Source organism: Erythrolamprus reginae, chromosome 9 (genome assembly GCF_031021105.1).
Source record: "Erythrolamprus reginae isolate rEryReg1 chromosome 9, rEryReg1.hap1, whole genome shotgun sequence".
Lineage (NCBI taxonomy): Eukaryota > Metazoa > Chordata > Lepidosauria > Squamata > Dipsadidae > Erythrolamprus > Erythrolamprus reginae.
Genome location: NC_091958.1, coordinates 51616376 through 51626294, shown reverse-complemented (window position 1 = coordinate 51626294; position 9919 = coordinate 51616376). Strand labels below are relative to the sequence as shown.

The 9919-nt window shown below is 41.0% G+C and overlaps 1 pseudogene; it reads right to left on the bottom strand.

The window, feature by feature from the left end:
• Positions 1-9675, bottom strand: part of LOC139171806 (extracellular serine/threonine protein kinase FAM20C-like) — a 27388-nt pseudogene extending 17713 nt beyond the window's left edge.
• Positions 9676-9919: the final 244 nt, after the last annotated feature.

Genomic DNA, 9919 nt, shown 5'->3' with positions numbered 1-9919 from the left:
TGATTCTCTCTTCTCTCCTCTCCTCTTCACTCCTCTCCACTCCATTCTATTCTGAATTCTCTCTTCTCTTCTCTTCTCTCCTCTCCTTCTCCACTCCCACTCCATTCTATTCTGAATTCTCTCTTCTCTCCTCTTCTCTTCACTCCCTCTCCACTCCATTCTTATTCTGAATTCTCTCTCTCTTCTCTCTCTCTCCTTTCCTCTTCACTCCACTCCATTCTATTCTGAATTCTCTCTTCTCTCCTCTCCTCTTCACTCCTCTCCACTCCATTCTATTCTGAATTCTCTCTTCTCTTCTCTTCTCTCCTTTCCTCTTCACTCCACTCCATTCTATTCTGAATTCTCTCTTCTCTCCTCTCCTCTTCACTCCTCTCCACTCCATTCTATTCTGAATTCTCTCTTCTCTTCTCTTCTCTCCTCTCCTCTCCACTCCACTCCATTCTATTCTGAATTCTCTCTTCTCTCCTCTCCTCTTCACTCCTCTCCACTCCATTCTATTCTGAATTCTCTCTTCTCTTCTCTTCTCTCCTCTCCTCTCCTCTCCACTCCATTCTATTCTGAATTCTCTCTTCTCTCCTCTTCTCTCCTCTCCTCTCCTCTCCACTCCATTCTATTCTGAATTCTCTCTTCTCTCCTCTCCTCTTCACTCCTCTCCACTCCATTCTATTCTGAATTCTCTCTTCTCTTCTCTTCTCTCCTTTCCTCTTCACTCCACTCCATTCTATTCTGAATTCTCTCTTCTCTCCTCTCCTCTTCACTCCTCTCCACTCCATTCTATTCTGAATTCTCTCTTCTCTTCTCTTCTCTCCTCTCCTCTCCACTCCATTCTATTCTGAATTCTCTCTTCTCTCCTCTCCTCTCCTTTCCTCTTCACTCCACTCCATTCTATTCTGAATTCTCTCTTCTCTCCTCTCCTCTCCTCTACACTCTATTCTATTCTGAATTCTCTCTTCTCTTCTCTTCTCTCCTCTCCTCTTCACTCCACTCCATTCTATTCTGAATTCTCTCTCCTCTCCTCTCCTCTTCACTCCTCTCCACTCCATTCTATTCTGAATTCTCTCTTCTCTTCTCTTCTCTCCTTTCCTCTTCACTCCACTCCATTCTATTCTGAATTCTCTCTTCTCTCCTCTCCTCTTCACTCCTCTCCACTCCATTCTATTCTGAATTCTCTCTTCTCTTCTCTTCTCTCCTTTCCTCTCCACTCCATTCTATTCTGAATTCTCTCTTCTCTCCTCTCCTCTCCTTTCCTCTTCACTCCACTCCATTCTATTCTGAATTCTCTCTTCTCTCCTCTCCTCTCCTCTACACTCTATTCTATTCTGAATTCTCTCTTCTCTTCTCTTCTCTCCTCTCCTCTTCACTCCACTCCATTCTATTCTGAATTCTCTCTCCTCTCCTCTCCTCTTCACTCCACTCCATTCTATTCTGAATTCTCTCTTCTCTTCTCTTTTCTCCTCTTCACTCCACTCCATTCTATTCTGAATTCTCTCTTCTCTTCTCTTCTCTCCTCTCCTCTCCTCTTCACTCCACTCCATTCTATTCTGAATTCTCTCTCCTCTTCTTAGAAGAGAAGTTGGCCTCAGAAAAGGCATCCAGATGCTTCTAAGGGTACAACAGATGTTGAAGCAGATGTGACGCTCAAAGGGATGGGAGGGTATTAACAAGAGACTCGAGACAGGCCTCTCAACAGCTCCTTGGGATCTATGAGGAGGGAAGATTTTGTTAGTGTATCTGAATAAAACACAGTTCTCTCATACACGTACGGAATTTGTTTCCTGATCTGGTCCGTCTTGAGGGCCGATCATTCTGAAGATCACATGAATCCATCTCTTGGACTCTACATCCAGTCAAAGGTCTCACTCTGCCTTTTACCGGTTCTACTCTTGAGCTTCTTTTACGACTGAAAATGTCTTCTTAACCTTCAGATGGAATCAAAGAAGCTTCTTGGATGAGAGGCGAAAAGTCTTCAAAGAGAAACCAGAACGTCTAGTTGCTTCTTGAAAAAGCACTTTTGGGGCTATCTATCTATCATCTATCTATCTATCTATCTATCTACCCATCTATCCATCCATGCTTATCTATCCTGTCTGTCTGTCTGTCTATCTACCTATCTATCTATCTATCTATCTATCTATCTATCTATCTATCTATCTATCTACCTACCTACCTACCTACCTACCTATCTATCTATCTATCTATCAATCTACCTATCAATCTATCTATCTATCTATCTATCTATCTATCTATCTATCTATCTACCTACCTACCTACCTACCTACCTACCTATCTATCTATCTATCTATCTATCTATCTATCTATCTATCTATCTACCTATCAATCTACCTATCAATCTATCTATCTACCCATCTATCCATCCATGCTTATCTATCCTGTCTGTCTGTCTGTCTATCTATCTACCTATCTATCTACCTATCAATCTATCTATCTATCTACCCATCTATCCATCCATGCTTATCTATCCTGTCTGTCTGTCTGTCTGTCTTCCTATCTGTCTACCTACCTACCTACCTACCTACCTACCTACCTACCTACCTACCTATCTATCTATCTATCTATCTATCTATCTATCTATCTATCTATCTATGTATCAGCCTGCATTGGCTGCCGATCAATTTCCGGTCACAATTCAAAGTGTTGGTTATGACCTTTAAAGCCCTACATGGCATTGGACCAGAGTACCTCCGGAACCACCTGCTACCGCACGAATCCCAGCGACTGATAAGGTCCCACAGAGTTGGCCTTCTCCGGGTCCCGTCGACTAAACAATGTCGTCTGGTGGGCCCCAGGGGAAGAGCCTTCTCTGTGGCGGCCCCGGCCCTCTGGAATCAACTCCCCCCGGAGATTAGAACTGCTCCCACCCTCCTTGTCTTCTGTAAACTACTCAAGACCCACCTATACCGCCAGGCATGGGGGATTTGAGACATCTTTCCCCCAGGCTCCTTATAATTTATGTTTGGTATGTATGTGCTGTTTGGTTTTTTAATTATGATAGGGTTTTTAGTTATTTTTAATATTAGATTTGTGCCATTATAATATTGTTTTTATCAATGTTGTGAGCCGCCCCAGGTCTTCGGAGAGGGGAGGCATACAAATCTAAATAATAATAATAATAATAATAATAATAATAATAATAATAATAATAATAATAATAATAATAATATATTAGCCTATAGGCCATATCAACCTATAAGTTCAAGCACATAATACCAATAAAATTCTAAACAAACAATTTAAAATGAGAGTAGGGTTAACATACGATAGGTATAGCATCCAGCATAATAATTTAATACATAAATATGTAAAATACAATACAGTGACATGAAATTATATTTCTGTATCACTCCTGAAACCTACCACTATCAGGCCCACATATGCAGTTCTCAGTCGGACCATAGTAGTCAGAAATTGTGCTGTATTAAATGTCGTTTTCAGATTCTGGACACAGAATAATATGTTTTAACATGACAAGGCTGCATAGCTAGAGGTATAACAAGCAGGAAGAGGGAGGTTGTGATCCCCTTATATAGAATGCTGGTGAGACCACATTTGGAATACTGTGTTCAGTTCTGGAGACCTCACCTACAAAAAGATATTGACAAAATTGAACGGGTCCAAAGACGGGCTACAAGAATGGTGGAAGGTCTTAAGCACAAAACGTATCAGGAAAAACTTAATGAACTCAATCTGTATAGTCTGGAGGACAGAAGGAAAAGGGGGGACATGATCGAAACATTTAAATATATTAAAGGGTTAAATAAGGTCCAGGAGGGAAGTGTTTTTAATAGGAAAGTGAACACAAGAACAAGGGGACACAATCTGAAGTTAGTTGGGGGAAAGATCATGTGAGAAAATATTATTTTACTGAAAGAGTAGTAGATCCTTGGAACAAACTTCCAGCAGACGTGGAAGGAACTGAATTTAAACATGCCTGGGATAAACATAGATCCATCCTAAGATAAAACACAGAAAATAGTATAAGGGCAGACTAGATGGACCATGAGGTCTTTTTCTGCCGTCAGTCTTCTATGTTTCTATGTTTCTAAGATCCGAACAGCTTGATGCAATGGTTAGATTTGGGGGATTCCATTCTATCCCGTACAATATCTGCAGAGCGGAAGAAGTAGAAAGATAATACGCTTATTAAATGAGCAAACTCAAGAACGTTGAGCATCTCTCAAGCTTCAAACCCGAAGCGCAGAGTTCCTGTATTATTAGGGAAACCAGGAATCGCGTAAATGACAGATGCGATTTCTCATTGGGTTCTCATCCCGAGCCGAAATCAGATCACGGGCTTTTTAATGAAAACGTTTGAGGTTCAATAGAGTTTATCTCCTCTGCTAACTCAGAAAATCTGTGACAAATTCAAGAAAAAAAGCCGGGTTTTTTTTTTTTTTTTGTCTGATGCTGATGAAATCACTCTAAGGGATTTCAAGGCGGCTTTCGTAATTTACTCCTCTGTCATTTTTATTGCCTTTGTTAAAAAAAGTTAAAATTAAATTAAAAAAAAAAACAGGGTAGAATTATGGTGCCACCCGTGCAAATTAAGAAGCTATCTCGGCAGCTCAAATAAACAGAATGAGAGGAGATGCTACTGCTACAAAAGACTCATTTAGACCAGTGTTTCCCAACCTTGGCAACTTGAAGATATCTGGACTTCAACTCCCAGAATTCCCCAGCCAGCATTCGCTGGCTGGGGAATTCTGAGAGTTGAAGTCCAAAGCCAGTTAGTGGGAGATTGATAAATTGCTGATAGAGGTTCTGTTTTCAACTCTTCCACTAAAAAAAGATGAGACTCAGCTTTCAGAATCTGCACTCAGGTCCAGGGTGTTCTGCCTGACTGGCACGGCAATGTGTAATAGTCCAAGGAAAAGGAATCAAACACACACGTGCTCTGCTAATCAGCAAACTTGTATTAGATAAACAAAAATAGCTGACTCAAAAAACAGTTCTTAATGTCCCAAAACAATGCAAGGCTTACTTCAGTCGCATACAAAAAAAAACCACAGGGGAAAACAAACAAAGACAACCTGGAATGAGCAAAGACGTTTCAGGAGTCCTTTTGAATCTTTGAAGCAAACAGCAAGTCCCAGAGTTTTCACCTCCCACTTGTCTGAAAAAGCTGGGTTGAAAACTCCAACGGCACAGAAACATCGAAGCAGGAACCACAAAACAACACAGATAAACAGCCACAGTTTGCCTTGGCCTTTGTTCCCTTTTATCCCTTTAGCCCTCATTAAGGGAACCACACCCAGCCCAGGTGCTCCTATAATGATTTGTAATACTCCTTAAAGCGATCCCTTCTTTGCATAGCTCTTCGGCTACGTAGATCAATATATTGATCTGCAGAAGAACCCAGAGAGGAAAGACTGTCTGCTGAATCCTGCGTCCCAGTGGCCTCGTCCTCCTGGCTGTCTGCCACATCTTCCTGGCTGTCTGCCACATCTTCCTGGCTGTCTGCCACATCTTCCTGGCTGTCAGCCAGGCTTTCATATTCACTTTGTGCCACGTCTCTCCCATCTGTGGGAGAAACGGCTGGCCCAGGCCCAAACACAACAGAGGGGAGACATGACAGCAGTCTTCCAATATTTGACAGGCTGCAACAAAGAAGAAAGGGACAACCTCATTTCCAAAGAACCAGAAGGCAGAGAAGAAGCAATGGATGGAGACTCATCACAGAGTGAAGCAATCTAGAACTCAGGAGAACTTTCCTGACGATGAGAACAATGAACCAGTGGAACAGCTTGCCTCCAGAAGTTGCGGATCACTGGAAGTTTTGAAGAAGAGATTGGACAACCATTTGATCTAAAATTGGTATGGAGTCCACAGCATGAGCAGAGGGTTAGACTTCTGCAACTGAAATCAGAATAATAGAAGGGACCTTGGAGGTCTTCTAGTCTAGCCTTCTGCCCAAGCAAGAGACCCTATGTGATTACAGAAAAATGGCTTCCCAATCTTTTTTTAAAAAACTTCCAGTGTTGGAGAATTCACAAGAATTCATCAGTTTTTCGACTGATTAATTGTTCTCACTGTCAGGGAATTTCTCCTTAGTTCTCTCCTTGATTTGTTTCCATTCATTGCTCTTTAATTTTTTTCTTTCTCTCTTTCTTTCTCTCTTTCTTTCTTTCTCTCTCCCTTTCTCTCTTTCTTTCTCTCTCTCTCTCTTTCCTTCCTTCCTCCCTCCCTTCTTTCTTTCTTTCTCTTTCTTTCTTTCTTTCTTTCTCTTCTTTCTTTCTTTCTCTTCTTTCTTTCTCTCTTTCTTTCTCTTCTTTCTTTATTTCTCTCTCCCTTTCTCTCTTTCTTTCTTTTTCTTTCTCTCTCTCTCTTTCTCTCTCTCTTTCCTTCCTTCCTTCCTCCCTTCTTTCTTTCTCTCTTTCTCTTCTTTCTTTCTATCTATTTTTCTTTCTTTCTTTCTTCCTTCCTTCCTTCCTTCCTCTTTCCCACTATTTTCAATATATTATATATTCTGATCAGTTTAATAAAAATATTTTTTTTAAAAAAAAAGAGACCAAAAGAATCCCCTGGAGGTGGATGGCTAATAAAGTAACATTAGTAATAATAAAACAATGATTGTTTAAAAGAAAATCTCATTTAGGATCCTATCGCACTCCTCCAGCAATTTTCCGATGATGCTGAATTTTAAACACGCCTTGGGCTACTCTTCCTTTCTCTCTCCTGCCCAGTTATTTGCACACTGTTTGCACGCTATTGTCTCACTTTCAGGAGTGAGTCTCCTTTGCCAAAGGGCAGGAACCCCACTCTTTCATTCTTCCCCAGCGTCTTTCAATTATATTTTGTCCTAATGCCTGCGCAGTTAGTTCCACTTATCCCCGGCTAATAGTTCAGCTCATTGTCAAATACCCATTAACATAAAATCAACATAGCAATTTTGATCAAGTCCTTCTATCATTAACCCATTTAAAGGGAAGCTGCAGCTCCCATTTCAAATACGCTTAATTATTGACTTAATAACAGTAGAAGACTCTTTGGTTCTGTACAAAACAAGGCAGGGAAAATTAACCATTTGCACGCCACCTCTAGCTTTCTTCTCAATGTTGGGATGAATTCTTAATTTTTTGCCAAACTTGTTCTTTGGGCCAATGTAGCCGATCAGCAATCGTGTAGGACTTAGGTTATTTTCCTAACCAATCAGAAAAAGCTACCAGGCTGATAAAAATCAAGACTTGGAATGTGAGTAAGAAAATGGAAGGAGGTTATGTTCTGCTAAAACAGTGATGCAGGTATTTCTGAGAAATAAAATCTGGTACTAAAGATTAGATAGATAGATAGATAGATAGATAGATAGATAGATAGATAGATAGATAGATAGATAGATAGATAGATAGAGATAGATTAGTAGAGTAGTAGTAGATGCTTGGAACAAACTTCCAGCAGACATGGTTGGTAAATCCACAGTAACTGAATGCCTGGAATGAACATATATCCATCCTAAAATAAAATACAGGAAATAGTATAAGGGCAGACTAGATAGACAATGAGGTCTTTTTCTTCCATCAATCTTCTATGTTGATAGATAGATAGATAGATAGATAGATAGATAGATAGATAGATAGATAGATATTTATTAGATTTGTATGCAACCCCTCTCCAAGGACTCCAAAAATAGATAGATAGATAGATAGATAGATAGATAGATAGATGGATGGATGGATGGATGGATGGATGGATGGATGGATGGATGGATGGATGGGTAGGTAGACAGGTAGGTAGATAGATAGATAGATAGATAGAACAGTATCAACAGTAGAGACCTTCAAATTTCTAGGTTCTATCATATCTCAAGACCTAAAATGGTCACCTAACATCAAAAACATCATCAAAAAAGCACAAAAAAAGAATGTTTTTTCTGCGCCAGCTCAGGAAGCTCAAACTGCCCAAGGAGCTGCTGTTACAGTTCTACAGAGGAATCACTGAGTCTGTCATCTGCACCTCTATAGCTGTCTGGTTTGGTGCTGCAACCCAACAAGACCGACACAGACTTCAGAGGAGAATCAGAACTGCAGAAAAAACAATTGCTGCCAACCTGCCTTCCATTGAGGACCTGTATACTGCACGAGTCAAAAAGAGGGCGGGGAAAATATTTACTGACCGCTCACATCCTGGACACAAATTGTTTCAACTCCTACCCTCAAAATGTCGCTACAGAGCACTGCACACCAAGACAACTAGACACAAGAACAGTTTTTTTCCGAACGCCATCACTCTACTAAACAAATAATTCCCTCAACACTGTCAGACTTTCTACTAAATCTGCACTTCTATTCTACTAGTTTTTCTCATCATTCCTATCACCCATTTCCTCCCATGTTGACTGTATGACTGTGACTTGTTGCTTCTATCCTAAGATTTTTATTAATATTGCTTCTCCATTGCTTATTTGACCCCTATGACAATCATTAAGTGTCGTACCACATGATTCTTGACAAATGTATATTTTATTTTATGTACGCTGAGAGCATATGCACCAAGACAGATTCCTTGTGTGTCCAGTCACACTTGGCCAATAAAATTCTATTCTATTGTAGAAAGAATATATTCTTTGCCCCCTTCTCATCATAAAGAAGTGCACAGAAAATCCATTGGGTCAGGCTTCTCCAAATTTATGCATGCTGGATTTTGGGTGAGTTTGGAAGGAATGAAGAAAGAGGGGAGGGGGGGAGGAAGAACCCTCCAATTTGCATAGTTGCCATGGAGAACCAGACAGCTGCCTGCAGACTCACACGTGGGTTAATGTAAATCCCCTGTAAATCTCACACCCTGGACGGAGGGTGTTGCAGGGAGGTGTCAGGTAGCCTGAGAAATATGCGCTCCGTGCCCGTGTTCAGCTGTGGGGAAATGTTTTCTATGGGGTCTTTTCTTCCGGCTGTCTAACCGCGCTGATGCCTTTTAGCAGATGGTCCTAGGAGAGACGGGGATCAGTGTCATCCCAAGCCCCAATGTGCAATCAATCAGAATTAGCCATGAAGAAGTACACAGAGCAGGCTTTCTCCTCCTCTGCCCACCCACCCAATTATAGGGTTATGCAATATATAAATGGAAATAAAGACTTTGAAAATTTATCATTGTGGTGGGGGAAAGTGTCTGGTAGAATTAGATCGTTTGAAAGTCTTTATTTTATTGCTTGTAGCTTCTGCTTCATATGTCTACTAAGATCACATACAGTTTGCTGCCACAGGAGAACCTCCTTCTCCTCTTCCTTCTCCTCCTCCTCTTCCTTCTTTTCCTCTTCCAACTCTTTCTCCTCCTCCTCCTAATCTTCTTCATCATCTTCTCCTTCTCCTTAATCATCATCATCATCTTCTTCTTCTTCTTCTTCCTCCTCTCCTTCTCCTTCTCCTTCACCATCTTCATCTTCATCATCATCTTCTTCTTCCTCCTCCCCTTCCTCCTTTCCCTCTTCCAATTCTTCTTCCTCCTCCTCCTTTTTCTCCTCCTCCTCCTATTCTTCTTTTTCATCATCTTCTCCTTCTTCTTCACCATCTCCTTCTTCTTCTTCTTCTTCTTCTTCTTCTTCTTCTTCATCTTCTTCACCATGTCCATCTCCAACTTCATCTTCTTCTTCACCATCTTCTTCTTCTTCTTCTTCTTCTTCTTCTTCTTCTTCTTCTTCTTCTTCTTCTTCTTCTTCTTCACCATCTTCTTCCTCCTGCTCCTCTTTCCTTCCTTCCTTGCAGCAGTAATGGGCCCTTCTGGCCAGGTCAAACTTCAGGAAAAAAAAACCCTGGAAGGGTATTGTTTTCTTCCTTAGAGACCTCTGACCCTTAACCTCCCTCCCTCCCTTCCCAAGCTACAGCAGACTTATATATGACTTCACAGTGCTTTTCTAGCCCTTTCTAAATGGTTTACAGAATCAGCCTCTTGCCCCCATCAATCTAGGTCC